A 15,008-nucleotide genomic window follows, 5' to 3' on the forward strand; every position below is an offset into this window, starting at 1 on the left:
AAATACTGGTGCAAAAATCAAATGTTGGGCCCACCGCTCTCAAAACTTGTCAATTAACAGGGCTATGTCTAAGTCACAAGCAGTCCACCACTCTTTCTCCTAAGTGTTTTCTATCTCACACTCCACCTCACTGCTCCTAAGTGTGTTCTATCTCACACTCCACCTGCTGGCTGTTTCCGGGTCTTTTTTTGGATTCCCTTGGAGATGGCTTAACCCTTTTGGGGCCATTATCCCTATAATCAGAGATTGTAGACTCCCACCCAAAGTCTCTCCAAATCTCTGAATTCTGGGTCCCAAATGAGGATTTACCAATCCTACACAAATACAGATCATTGCCCAAGGGACTTTAATGATTCACACCTCAAAATGGAAAATGAAAAAATATAAAATAACCAGAGAAATGTATTAGTCCAAACCAACATATAATTAGAAAAATTTAGTCACATAAAGTTACTCGCAACCAGTGCACAAGAGCCATTAGGGTTGTAAACCTTGCGCCAAGATTGAAAATCGGTGCTGATTTTCTCTTTCTATTTCATAGTTACATAGTACATAGTAGTTGAGGTTGAATAAAGACATCAGTCCATCCAGTTCAACCTGTACAGGTGTGTGTGTCAGTGGCCTGATCATTTCCCATACCCAGAATGTTGTGATCTGTGAGATGCACATATAAGAGTATTTTAAAAGAAGCCATACTCCCGGCAGCTACCACTAATTGTGGAAGAGTGTTGCGCATTCTCACCGCCCTTACAGTGAGGAACCCCCTACGCAGCTTAAGGTTAGACCGCCTCTCCTCTAATCCTATTGTGTGGCCACGTGTCCTCTTGCACTCCTTGAGACTAAATGTTTTTTTACCTATGCTGGGATCGCCATTGAGGTATTTGTAAATCACTATCATGTCCCCTCGCTTCCTCAGGAGAAGCACAGAGGGAGATCTGGACATGCAAACAGATAAAATTAAAAAAACAAAAAAACTAAGGAATATCTCACAGTCCCGATTTACATTTGAGCTATTTGAAGGAGACCTTCAGGTATAAGCAGTGAAAAATTTACTTGATTTGTCTTCTAGATATGACTCAATATATAGATCTCGCTGGACAAAGCCACCCAATGGTCCATCAATTTCACCCCAGGAGTTTTGGGGAGGTGGGGGGGGGGGGAAATCAGCCGCTGGCTGCCCGTCCCAGAAGGGACACAAAAAGCAGGCAGTGGACAAATCTAGTACAGATAGCTTAGTAAGTTATCAGCCCAGAAAGAGGGAACCAATCAATCAGAACACCTGAGTGTACCCTGATAAAGAAGGAGGAAAAACCACATGCAAAGTAAGTGGGAATATGATCAGCAAAAGTGCATAATAACCATACAATTCCTTGATAAGAACAAGGTCCAAATACATAGATACTTGGGAATAATATGTTGTAGTAATTTCCAATGGGGCTAAAATAAGTGACTGAAACTGACTGAAAGTGAAACAGTGCCCCAAGCAGTGACCGACAGTTGACAATAGAGTGAAAAAATGTGATGGATAAAGAAAGAGTATACAGAAGGGACAAAAAAAATAAAAAATCCTGAGAGAATTGTAAATCAGTTTTCTCCTCTGCAACCGCACCACCCCCGAACACCTCATCCTGGATGAATTAGAACTCTATCCCCTTAAAGGGACCACAATCCAAATAGGGAGGAAAAATATCTGCTTTCCAGGACCCATCCCTGGCATCCTGCACAGTTTATATGCTAAATATTTTTCATTTGTTGGCTTAAGGCATTGAGGATTGACATTTTGCACCCCGTGCATTTGTCCTGGTCAACTCCTTTACGGTAATGGCCATGTCAAATTAATTACCCAACATTTGTAGGACTCTTGAAACACCTTACTGAGGGAAGTCCTCTTTACACAATACTGAGGAGCTCAAGCTTTCTCTCTTCTCTCCTTCAATGTTTCATGCTCTGCCTTTTTCCTTACTAACTTCTGTTTGTCTCACACACTGTGTCTAATGACCCTCTGACCTTCTCTTCTTCTGGACACCTATTGTGGATGCAGATCCAACCTGAACTAGATGTAGGACACTCTTCTTAACTCAGGTGCTTCAGTCTAGAAATTGATCACATATGTACAGGGGACATATTACTTTGGGAGTGACTACAATCCTACCATGAATTTTTCATTAGATAAACCAAGTCCATTACACAGATGTTTGAAATGTCCTTCTAAAACAGGGCACAGAATGGCAAAGCTGTTACATAAATATTACTTTATAGACCTAGCAGGAATTCAACCAAACTAGTATACTATGCTTATTTTTCCCACATTCTCTACAGATATTTGAGGATAGATTATACATTTAACTCATCCAAATCTCTTCCCTGTTTCACAAGGGAAAATATATGACCTGTTATTAGGGCTTTTTTTCAGCTGTAAGTTGGTGGAACTACATTCTGTCACCTCCAGCACTAGCCCTGTGCTTGCTGCACATTACTGCCATTTGTAAACTCAGAAGTAGGGCTTCTGTGTCCACATGTGACATGCTCCTCTCCCGGCAGAAGAAGAAGCACCTCTTGAAGCCTGTGCCTACCCTGGAGCCTGTCCTATCAACTTTCCTACCGAGACAAGATTTAGCTGCTCTTCTACCAGCTACTATAAAGGAGGTGAATTTGGGAGTGAAAGGAGACCTCCATACTGGGGGAGGGAAGTGAATTGGGGAAAAAGGGGATGTCATTTTAGTTTACTGTAGAGCAGTTCTATGCAATCTTGATAAGGCACTCTGTGTGCAGCGAACTCATGAACTCTGCACTCTATACATAGTGCATACCTGAACCCTGCACTCTGTACACATTGCACTTCTGAACTTTGCATTCTGGACTTTGCACTTTGTATGCAGCACACTCCTGAATTATGTATGCAGTGCACTCCTGAACCCTGCAGTCTGTATGCAGCACACTACTGAACTATGCATTTTGCACTCTTTACTCTGTTCATAGCGCACTCCTGATCCCTGCACTCTGTATGTAGCACACTCCTGAAATCTGTACTCTGAACCAGCACACTACTGAACTTTGTATGCATCAGACTGCTGGACTTTGCACTCTCTACACAGCACACTCCTGAATTCTGCACTCTGTATGCAGCACACTCCTGAACTCTGCATTCTGTACGTAGCACACTCCTGAACTCTACATTCTGTATACAGTGCACTACTGAACTCTGCACTTTGTACACTCTTTTATCCTGAAATCTGTATGCATCACGCTCCTGAACCCTGTGCTCTGTGCCATTTACTCTCTCAGAAGTAAAAGTTTCAACTAAAAACACCAGACCATCTAAAACTCCTAGACTTGATGATATTCCAGATTTATACTAAAAAACAACTCTCTCCACACCTTCTTGGTATGTTAAATGCTCAAAGAAATGGGGAAAAAAAGGGAAGATTCCATCAACGTTTTCATCAGCATAATAACTAAATCTCAGAAAGATCGGACTGGAGTCTCTAATCACAGACCCATATCAATGGATAATAATGGCATATATTTACTTTTAAAGATCTATGCAAAAAGACTATCAGGTTTCATTGGTAAATACGTCTACTCTGACCAAGTTGGATTCATTCCACACAGACAGGCAGTGGACCAGATCAGAAGTGCTATTGACCTTATCTTACTACTGACTTGGGACAGAGCTAATCTAAGCCATTCAATTTGGTTTCCTAGGACTACCTATACTGCATACTCAAAGTTTTAAGCTTTGGACCTAAAATTCTCACTTTATTAGCACTTTTTAAGCAGCTTCAGTGGAGGTTATTTGGGAAGATAAAGGTTACATAAATGAATACAAGCTGACCATTGTAAGCAGCCTTGTCAGTGTTAACTGGTTTGTCTCATTCCTCTAACTGCTACTTTTGTTAGACAGAGTGGTCTGTTAAAGGAAATTCAAAAAACAAACCTACTGACCAATAGCCCAAGTAAAAATAAAGGCAAAAATGCCTAAAAAAAATAATGCAACCACATCCAAGAAATGGTAAGCTGCAATAAAATACATGTTTGTTTGTTTTTGTGTTTATTACCCAATCTACCCAAAAACTAATATTTGACATCTTTCTAGAAGCTAAGAAGCTAAGCATGGATTGACTCATGAAAAACTCGTCAGCATAATACAAGATAAGCAAGTGTCCTTTTGTGGGGATTTGGAGCCCATGGTTCGAATACCTCAAAAGAAGGACGATCAACATATCATAATTTTCAAGGGTATGTCAATAGATAAAATTATATCTGTCAATCTAAACATATTTTATATTTCATGACCAGGGCATTTTTTGCTATTCAGGACTCACATTTATATAATTTCTTTCATGCAAATAGAGATTTCTTTTGGTATTTGATCAACAATGTTTTATATATATATATATATATATATATATATATATATATACACACATACATATATATTCTAAAAATTAAAACAGATTGAAAACTTTCAAAAAAATATTTTCTACTTTTGTTATATATAAATGTAGGCCAAAATGTTTTCTGTTACATGTCATTGTTAAAAAAAAAAGTGTATAATTTTGGGGAAGGGGTTGACATCAAGGAGCAATCAAGGAATTACCAGTGTGCCTAACAAGTGTAATGTGTGCTGCTTTTACTCACAGGTCTGGCTGCTTTTGTTCCTGAACTCAAAGTTGATTTCAGGGAGAAGAAACAGCCAGATCACAACATAAGTTAGCTGGTGGCGTGTGCCTGCACACACCTGAAACCCCAGAAAGAGCAAGTGATTAAAGTACCTGACTGATATCGATATTCTGTCTTGGTATTCGTTTTTGAACCTATTTACATTATGACCTGATGAGGTACCCGCAAACATCTTTAACCACTTAAGCCCCGGAGGATTTTCCTGCTAAAAGACCAGGGGGTATTTTGCGATTCGGCACTGCGTGACTTTAATGGACAATTGCGCGGTCGTGCGACGCTGTACCTTAACGAATTTGACGTCCTTTTTTTCCCACAAACAGAGCTTTCTTTTGGTGGTATTTGATCACCTGTGCGATTTTTTGATCACGCGCTATAAACAAAAAAAGAGCGTCAATTTTGCAAAAATAGCAATATTTTTCACATTTTCAAATTCCCCCCAAAAAAAATGTAAAAATCAAAATTTTTTAACATTTTCGGCCAATTTGTTTTATGCTACCTATGTTTGGTAAAAAAAAATCGCAAAAAGCGTATTTTGATTGGTTTGCGCAAAAGTTATCGCGTTTACTAACAAAGGGAAAGATTTTTGTCATTTTTGTTGTTTTTTTTTAATGCGTAATGGCGGCGATCTGCGATTTTTTTTGCGGTACTGCGACATTGGGGCGGACAGATCGGACCCTTGACTGACATTTTTGACACTTTTGGGGTTACCAGTGACATTTCTACAGTAATCAGTGCTATACATATGCACTGTTACTGTTAAAATACACTGGTAGTGATCAGTGTTTTTACACCGAGGAGAATGACAGGTGGCTTGTTTACACAAGCCGCCTGACTTTCTCCCTCTCCCCCGACGATCGCCGAGTGACCGGCGGACATCGGGTCCACCAGTCACACGCGCAGGGGGGTCCGTGACCGCGCGGGAGCGGGAGCACGCCTCCGTGGGCGCGCGCTCGCTCCCCAGACCTTCCCAGGCTAGTGACGTTAATTAACGTCACTCTGCCTGGCAGGGGCTGACCGCCGCAGTAAATCTACTTGCGGCGGTCGGCAAGCGGTTAAAACCGTTGATATTCTTTGTTTTATTGTGATCATACATTGACAATTTGTACAACTAGTGCTTCACACTAGCGGAATTATTTTTAGGTCAAAACTGTATTAATGTCAGGAAAACAAACTCTATTCCCCACTTTTCTGATTCTCCTTTAGAAAGGCTTTTACATCCTACACCAAACATTCTCACAGTGAACTTCAGTGAATTACTATATTTTTTCCCATGTTTGTAATGCATAGTAATGAAAATAATGTATATTTCTATGCTACTGTTATGTAGTTACATTTGGACTGCAAAATTATACTGATAGTTTAAAGTGTGCAAAACATATACAGTATATGTTGTCTGTTGTACAGAAAATTTGTAAGTTCTGTATATTATTGTATTCTATTTTGTATGCACATGGCACTAATAATGTTTTCATTACGTGTTTGCATTTTTTTTGAGCCCTGATTAGAATTAGTCTGCCTATGTAATGCCCCTTGTTACCATTAAAGTACAATTGCAATATCAATGTGATACCTACATAATTATGTGTATAAAACCTTCAATTGCGTCAAATAAAACAGAACAGTTATTTGGAAAGATGCTGAGTATATCTTTTTTGTGTTTCTTCCCTACTGCAGTAGTTATTAATTTGGAACCACTAATAAATATGAGGAAAGGAAGTTGCCTATTTATAGGATTTCCAGAACAGTTGGTGAGTCAGCCAGGAGGAATTTACAGGTAACCCTGAGAATCCGAAAGGAGGAGCTTGAGACGATCTTGGAATTTCTGATAATCAGCCGGCTGAGTTAAGCCCTTTGCTTACATTTGGGTTACCAGACTTCCTTGATCGGTAAGGCATTTTCCAGACAAAGGTTACCTATTTTACTTCCTTAGTCAAACTGTATTGATTGGTGGTTATATGTTATGTCGTCACTGTCTACTGTCCATCGAAGTGTTATAGATAAGAAAGGGAAGAATAGTGCTGTTAACAGGTTACATGAAGTACACATCTGCTGTAATAGTAGTTTAGAGGCAAGAGGGTATAGGCACAAGTAGAGAAGAGAAAAACACTGGCCAGTTATTATGGGCATTAAATTAATTAAGGGAATAAAGAGTAAGAGACCCTCAAAATGGCCCAGCGCAAGAGGAGCCCTAGAAATTATATGAAGGTGCGGTTCTGCCTATATTGAGCCCCCTAGATAAATGGTCAAAGTGGACAGGGATCCACAATGGGTAACAGGGTTACCAAGTCCACAGGGACTAAGAATCATGTAGCAATCTATGTGACAAGGATGTATCAAGGGTGGCAGACAAATTAACTCTAGAAAGAAAGGGACATTTTTGATGTTGTGGGATGAATTTAGGGTTAGGCACTACAACTTGTAAATTCTAAAACATGAGAAAAAGCCAAAACAGAGAAATGAGAGTCAAACTGTGTAGGAATGATACAATTGTTGGCCCTGGCCCAAAACAGAATACTTTATATGCTGTCAGAGAGGGAACATGAGATGAGCACTATGGCTGCCCGTCTGATCATAGGAGCTAGAGCCAGTTAAGTACAGGATTACAGTACATTGGATTCAAGGGATATCAGAACAAAATAAGGAACATAACATTTAGGGAGGTAAAACTAATTCAAGCAGGGAAATTTTGAAGAACGTTAAAAGAAAGTGAGAGAACGATATGAATGTGTTGTGTACAAATGGGAAAAATGTAAGTGATTTTAAAGAGATAATCGTGTATGTGTGTGTAAATGCTGGAACTTTTAGTTCTACATCTTGGGTATGTGTCATGTTAGCTCTGTGCAGACGTGACCCCCCTCCCTTTTTCTTATGAAATTATTTACTGGATGAGACATTAGTGATAACTGGCAAGGTCATGAGATGACTACTAGTAATAATAATAAAATGTGTTAATTCGCTGGGTTAATTTTTCTAATGATGAACAATATGATCACAGTTATTTTGAATCTGTTTTCCAAGCCTGGTAAAATGAAGGTTACATTTACATGTATACATAGCATAAAATTACACAAATAAATGTACTTTGATAGTGGAAACAAAGCATTTTAAAAAAAAAGGAAATTAGGTAAAACGTTCTCCTTTTAGGGAGATATATCTTTTGAGATATATTGGAATTAGGACGTGATATTGAACTCACTTGAGTATTAATTTCTGATATGATGTTAACAATTTTTTAATGATAGAGATATACAGTATTTTAATTAGTTTAGACAACCTTTGGTTGGAAATGAAATACAGGTTATTGGGAAAACTTGTAATATATTGTTACTTTAGATTAAACACTTGCCGACCGCCGCACGACTATTTACTGCGGCGGTCAGCCCCTCACAGGCAAAGCGACGTAGGACTACGACGCTAGCCTGTGAGGCTCTAGGGAGCGAGTGCGCACCACCGGAGGCGCGCTCCCGCTTGCTCACGGACCCCCCCGCGCGTGTGCCCAGCGGACCCGATGTCCGCCGGGCACTCGCGATTGTCCGTTACAGCGGGAGAAAGGCAGGCGGCTAATGTAAACAAAGCCGCCTCTCATTCTTCCCTGTGTAAGAATGGAGATCTTACGGTTCTGCTATGTAGGACCGTTGATCTCTGTTCTTACACCTCAAGCCACATCCAATCACAGTTAGAAGCACGCCCCTAGGGACACACTTAACCCCTCCCTCTCAAAAAAGTTAACTCCTTCCCTGCCAGTGTCATTTTTACAGTAACAGTGCATATGTATAGCACTGATTACTGTAATAATGTCACTGGTAACCCCAAAAGTGTCAAAAATGTCAGTCAAGGGTCAGATCTGTCCGCCGCAATGTCGCAGTCCCACAAAAAAAATCGCAGATCGCCGCCATTATTGGTTAAAAAAAAAACAACAAAAATGACAAAAATCTTTCTCTTAGTTGGTAAACGCAATAACTTTTCCGCAAACCAATCAAAATATGCTTTTTGGGATTTTTTTTACCAAAAATATGTAGCATAAAACAAATTGGCCTAAAATGTTAAAAAATTTTGATTTTTACATTTTCTTTTGGGGAATTTCATATAAAAAATTAAAAAAATATTGTTATTTTTGCAAAATTTACGCAATTTTTTTGTTTATAGCACATGATCAAAAAATCGAACAGGTGATCAAATACCACCAAAAGAAAGCTCTGTTTGTGGGAAAAAAGGACGTTAAATTCGTTTAGGTACAGCGTCGCATGACCTTGCAATTGTCCGTTAAAGTCATGCAGTGCAGAATCGCAAAATAGGCCCTGGTCAGGAAGGGGGTAAAATCTTCCGGGGCTTAAGTGGTTAAGATGAAGTGATTGGCCTAAATGGGAATTTTCTACAAAAGATGAAATCTAAAGGTATTAATATAACTTGATGTGTGGTCCATGATGTTGGAGTAAAAAAATAAAATTAAAATATAACAGACCCATCATGCCAAGTCCAATCCCCCTATTAGAATAGATGCCATATGCAGCCAGCTGTTGGCTGTTGATTTTTCTGTTCTTTCATATATCCAAAGCAGAATTTATGGATTGTGGAGTGATGTGTTTGTTTTCCTTGTAAGTGCAGTGGTAAGCTGAAGAAAACTTTGAATTTACAGACACGTGCGTGACTGCAAGTGCATGACTGCGTGAATGCATGGTACGGATACACTGAACAAAATTATAACCGTAACACTTTTGTTTTTTCCCCCATTTTACATGAGCTGAACTCAAAGATCTAAGACTTTTTTCTATGTACACAAAAAGCCTATTTCTCTCAAATATTGTTCACAAATCTGTCTAAATCTGTGTTAGTGAGCACTTCTTCTTTGCCGAGAGAATCCATCCACCTCACAGACAGCATGATTATTACACAGGTGTGCCTTAGGCTGGCCACAATAAAAGGCCACTCTAAAATGTGCAGTTTTATCACACAGCACAATGCCACAGATGTCACGAGTTTTCAGGAAGCATGTAATTGGCATTCTGACTACAGGAATGTCGTCCACCAGAGGTGTTGCCTGTGAATTGAATGTTCAATTCTTTACGATAAGCCATCTCCAAAGGCGTTTCAGAGAATTTGGCAGTACATCCAACTGGCCTCACAACTGCAGATCACGTGTAACCACACCAGCCCAGGATCCCCACATCCAGCATCTTCACCTCCAAGATCATCTAAGACCAGCCACCCCGACAGCTGCTGCAACAATTGATTTGCATAACCAAAGAATTTCTGCACAAACTGTCAGAAACCATCTCAAGGAAGCTCATCTGCATGCTCATCCCCATCGGGGTCTCGACCTGATTGCAGTTCGTTTTCTTAACTGACTTGAGTGGGCAAATGCTCACATTCTATGGCATCTGGCCCTTTCGAGAGGTATTTTCTTCATGGATGAATCCAGGTTTTCTTAGATCTTTAAGTTCAGCTCATGAAAAATGGGGGCAAAAACAAGTGTTGCGTTCATAATTTTGTTCAGTATATTATGTTATAACATCAGGAAAATAATGTAAGGCTCCATGTACACTGGACGCTGGAAATGGTCGTTTAGGAGCAGTTGGGCGTTTTTTTCAGAAGCCCCTGAACCCATCTACATTTTATCTTATCTGTCCATGTACACAGGGTCGTTTACAGTCATTTGCAGGCAGTTGCGTTCAGGGACTTTTTTTAGAACGCAATTATTTGCGTTCGAACGTGTGTTTCCCGGCGTTTCAAACGCACAAACGCGTCCGAACGCGTCTAAACGCGCCCGAACGCGTCTGAACGCGATGACCCGCGTTTAGCGTTCGCGTTTTTCCATTTTAAAGGGGAATAATTTTTTTGACCTCTAGGAACGCTTCTAAACGCAAACGCCCCTAAACGCCGCTAAACGCGGGTACAAACGCGAACGAACGGACGTTTCAAACGTCCTAAAAATTCCAGCATTCAAAGGGACTTTTAACAACGTCCCGTGTACATGGAGCCTAAGATGGAAACTAAGGACTTGTATTATCTTGCTAAAACTAGAAACAGAGCAAGCAATGAGAAATTATAATATTGCCAGGAAAAGGTTGCATTTTTGAAACATGAAACTGGAGTTCTCATACAAACAGCATGATAGAAAAAACAAGCCATTGTAATATATGTCATGCAAGCTAGATTCCATAATGCAGGGTTAACCCGGCTATATTAGAGGAGTAGTAGCAAGAGGCTACTGGGCAAAGTTACAGACAATATTTTGGTCAATTATTTAAATTTAATGGTCCCACATTCTGTGCAGCAAATATTGCAGACAGTTAAACTAAATATTTGTCTAATGAAATGTTCGCAAAATATGATTTTGTATGGTTGTTTATTTACAAATCGAACAATAAAAATGTGCACATTTAAATCCAGCCATCGTATTGCATGTATTGGAGGAGGTTGGAAACAAAGAAAACCACGTGTTAAATTGATGTTGTAGGAATCAGCTGCTGTAAGCCCAGTGCAAGACACACCCCCTGAAGACCCAGATTTTAGATTTCTTGTGGAATTGATCCTGGTTTTATACTGAGGATAGAAATACCCACACTAAGTATGCAGTTTATCACCCAGAAGGATGCTCTGTATTCAAAGTCATTGTATCCTTTTTCCCCAGCTCAAGAAGCAAAGCTTTAGCAAAGTCTGTGAGCTATCAAAAGAGTATACATTTATATAGATAGTATATAGTAGAGATTTAGAGAGCTTTTGGGGTAGTGTGTTTTGGTGCCATTTGAAGGGCTAGAAGGTCTTCTTTACTTCAGCAGGTAAACCAATCAAGCATTCTAAGTTAATTGATTGGCTGTCTTCAACCTTCCAGCTTCTTGCTGAGGTAGCCAAACGAACAATAAAACCCATACATCAAGCAACTAAGGATGCTGCAGCATTACAACCCTGGACACTTGCTGGGTCTGTGCAACTCACAGATTCTACCCTAATTCTGGCCCAGTAGAGCTGGGAATATTATATAAACTTTAAAGGGTAACTCCACTTTTGTGGGAAAAACAGTAAATAAAAAAAATAATAATATAACGTAAACAATTGTGACACAAGTCATATTGTGATTGAATGAAAATGACCTTTCCTTTTCGATCTGTAGCCGCTATCATTTTCTGAAAATGCAATGCAATATGGCTACCTGGAGTTGTTCTGTACACATAATGTGTACTGAACACACCCCAGAAACATCATTTCCTCTTTGTGTGATTGGCTCATCAATTTTTCCAGAAGTCTGCCTAAGATACAAGTCAGATTTCAGGCATCCCCTGCAACAAAAACATCGTTTTTGGTGAGATACTTCCAAAAGGAACACATCTAAATGGATGTAGGCCTAGCAAATTTCCTCATTAGTGCTCTGCAGCTGCACAGCTGATTGATAATTATGAAACCCCTCTCATTAGAACCACTTAGCACAGAGGCACAGAGTAACAAACAGTGATTTTTTCAGAATAGCAAAAGGTAGGAATCTAAAACAAAGGTTGGTATAATCCTTGCAATGTACATAGATAACCCAGAGGGGAATGTTTTTTTCTTAACAAAAGTCGAGTTAAGCTTTAAGGACCCCAGAAGGAGAAGAACAAGTGGTCCACAGGGGGAACTTCTTATTAAATACGACTTTGGAAAAAGGTGATCTTTTATGTCTGCCAGCCACTCTTTTCCCTCCAGCTTGACACATGGACAGTGTCATAAGTCAAAGGAAGTTATGGCTATCTTAGTAAGTAAATGAGTATAGGATAGTGCCAGGGTTCACCACCATTGTTTTTATAATGACTGCTACTTGTTTTACCTGTTAACAAAGGTGTTACCAAAAGCTGAACATCTCTTCCAGAGATTACAAAAAGATATATCCAGATGCCCAAGTCAGGATCTTATGAGTATGCATTTTGTCTATATAGACATGTTTTCTGGATGGGCAGGAGTTTGGCCAGTGAAAAATGCTACTGCAAAGGCCACAGTAAAATGTGTTATCAGAAGTAGTTTGTAAGTACAGAGTCCCAGAAGCTACAAAGAAGTAACAGAGGAACTATTTTTAGTCCTTACAAGAAGTTTTGAGGTTTTATTTTACACCACCTACCGTCTACAATGTAATATAAAAAGTAGAGTAACTAAGGGAATTGTCAGAAACTAGAGAACTATGGTCTAAATCATGGGTGTCCAACCTTTTGGCTTCTCTGGGCCACACTGAGTGTAGAGGAATTTTCTCGGGCCGCATATAAAGTATATGCTACAGTTAAGGTATATAAGTAATAAAATGCCGCAGCGCCCTTCCCGCATGCCCATCCAATGCAGCTTCACCAGTGCATGCCCATCCAATGCAACCTGATCAGTGCCCATCCAATGTAGCCTCACCAGTGCATGCCCATCCAATGCAGCCTGATCAGTGCCCATCCAATGTAGCCTCACCAGTGCGTTCCCATCCAATGCAGTCTGCAATGAAGAGAGAGGAGAGCCGCTGGATTACACAGAGCAGGGATCTCCCGCTTACCCGATGACCGCTGTCATACGAAGTCCTGCCTCCTGGACCGGCTCCTATGATAGACATCACCAATGTGCTGTCTATCATTGACAGAGGCTCAGAGCAGCCTCTGCCTACAGTTAGTTGGAAGCCGCTGTGGCCATGTCCCCGACTCGACTTCCTTCCTCCCAAGCACAAAATAAAAATTGTCAGGGGGCAGAGGGCCACATTGCCTATGGTTCAGAGAGAAATTGACTCTCTGAAACTGAAACTCTTTAATGTGTTTTTCTCCCCAATTCCAGATCCTAAAGGTTTAAAAGGATCTCATTAACTAAAGCCAGGTGACTTGTGGATTGTTAAGAAACATTTATATATATGGAAATGTTTGGAGACATAATACAACGTCTATTTCAAGTATATTTAACAAAACTTGAAAGAAAACTCACATGGATCCACACCAGACACTGCAAACATGACTAAATAAGAGTATCTCTGTGTTTGATTTGTTTTCCGCTTGAAATCACAGTCGGGGGTACTATTTATTCAATTGCTTTAATTGTAAGGGATATAAATATATATTTTATGTGATTTGAGAAGAAGTTCAGCCATTTCTGAAGTCCTGTTGTTTATTATATGTCTTCCATTTTGAGTAGAATTGTCTGTGTTTACATTTGCTGATAAGTCTGCATGTCCACAATTAAGCTAGAAGGCCATTCTTGCCTCAGGAGTGTACAGCCGATTACCCTGTAAATATTTTTTATCAATCATTTGTTTTTCACAATGAAAAAACTGCTCTTAGCAATTATATTCTCCACAACAGAGTTTGCCTCTTTGGCTAGGACTACTTCCACCTAAGCGTGTGGAGGTTCCAGGTTTAAAGTGATAGAAGGTATGGTTAGTGATCAAAATGTTGTTTAAAAGAGAGGAGATTGTAATGGGAATTTGTAAGTTCTGTATAATATTGTATTCTATTTTATATGTCTTGCACACTGCACTCATTGTGCACATGGCACTAATAATGTTTTCATTACATATTTGCATTCTTTTGAGTCCTGATTAGAATTAGCCTTCCTATGTTACGCCCCTTGTTATCATAAAAGTACAATTGTAACATTAATGTTATAAGTATGTAATAATGTGTATAAAAACCTTTAATTGCATCAAATAAAACAGAACAGTTATTTGGAAAGATGCTGAGTGTATCTTTTTGTGTCTGTTCCCTACTGCAGTAGTTATTCATTTAGAAACTGCTAATCAATATAAGGATAGGAGTTGCCTATTTATAGAATTTCCATTCTTTTACATCTGTAACATTGTTTTTTTACCCATTAATTCTGCCAATGGATCCACTATTTGATGTGGATGACTTTTGCAGTTACTACACAAGCACGAAATGTTCATGTTAGTGAATATAGTGTCATTCTAAATTTTTGTGATTACCAAACCTGTGAAAAAAACGCAAATTTTTTCCCTCATCAACTTGACTTAATGTTATCCAAATGGTACTTTGCTACATTTGTCACAATGTAACATTTGAAGGGGAATAAAGCTCTCCTAAAGTAAAATATATACAGTGCCTTGCGAAGTGCCTTGCGAAGTTTGAAATATCCAATAAATTTCGTTCCACTTCATGATTGTGTCCCACTTGTTGTTGATTCTTCACAAAAAATTACAGTTTTATGTCTTTATGTTTGAAGCCTGAAATGTGGCAAAAGGTTGCAAAGTTCAAGGGGGCCGAATACTTTCACAAGGCACTGTACATTCCTTTTGAGCCTTACCATTCCTGTTTGTTACATACAAGATATAATTTTAATCAGCAGACTTTGTTGATTATATTTTGGGGTAAATATCTTGGGGT

General features: G+C 39.4%; 1 protein-coding gene across 1 annotated transcript in view; it reads right to left on the reverse strand.

Moving 5' to 3' along the window:
• Positions 1-15,008, reverse strand: part of CNR1 (cannabinoid receptor 1) — a 92,690-nt gene that overhangs the window by 31,596 nt on the left and 46,086 nt on the right. The gene's annotated exons all lie outside the window — the stretch shown is intronic.

Source organism: Pelophylax lessonae (assembly GCF_965119305.1).
Source record: "Pelophylax lessonae genome assembly, chromosome: 3".
NCBI lineage: Eukaryota > Metazoa > Chordata > Amphibia > Anura > Ranidae > Pelophylax > Pelophylax lessonae.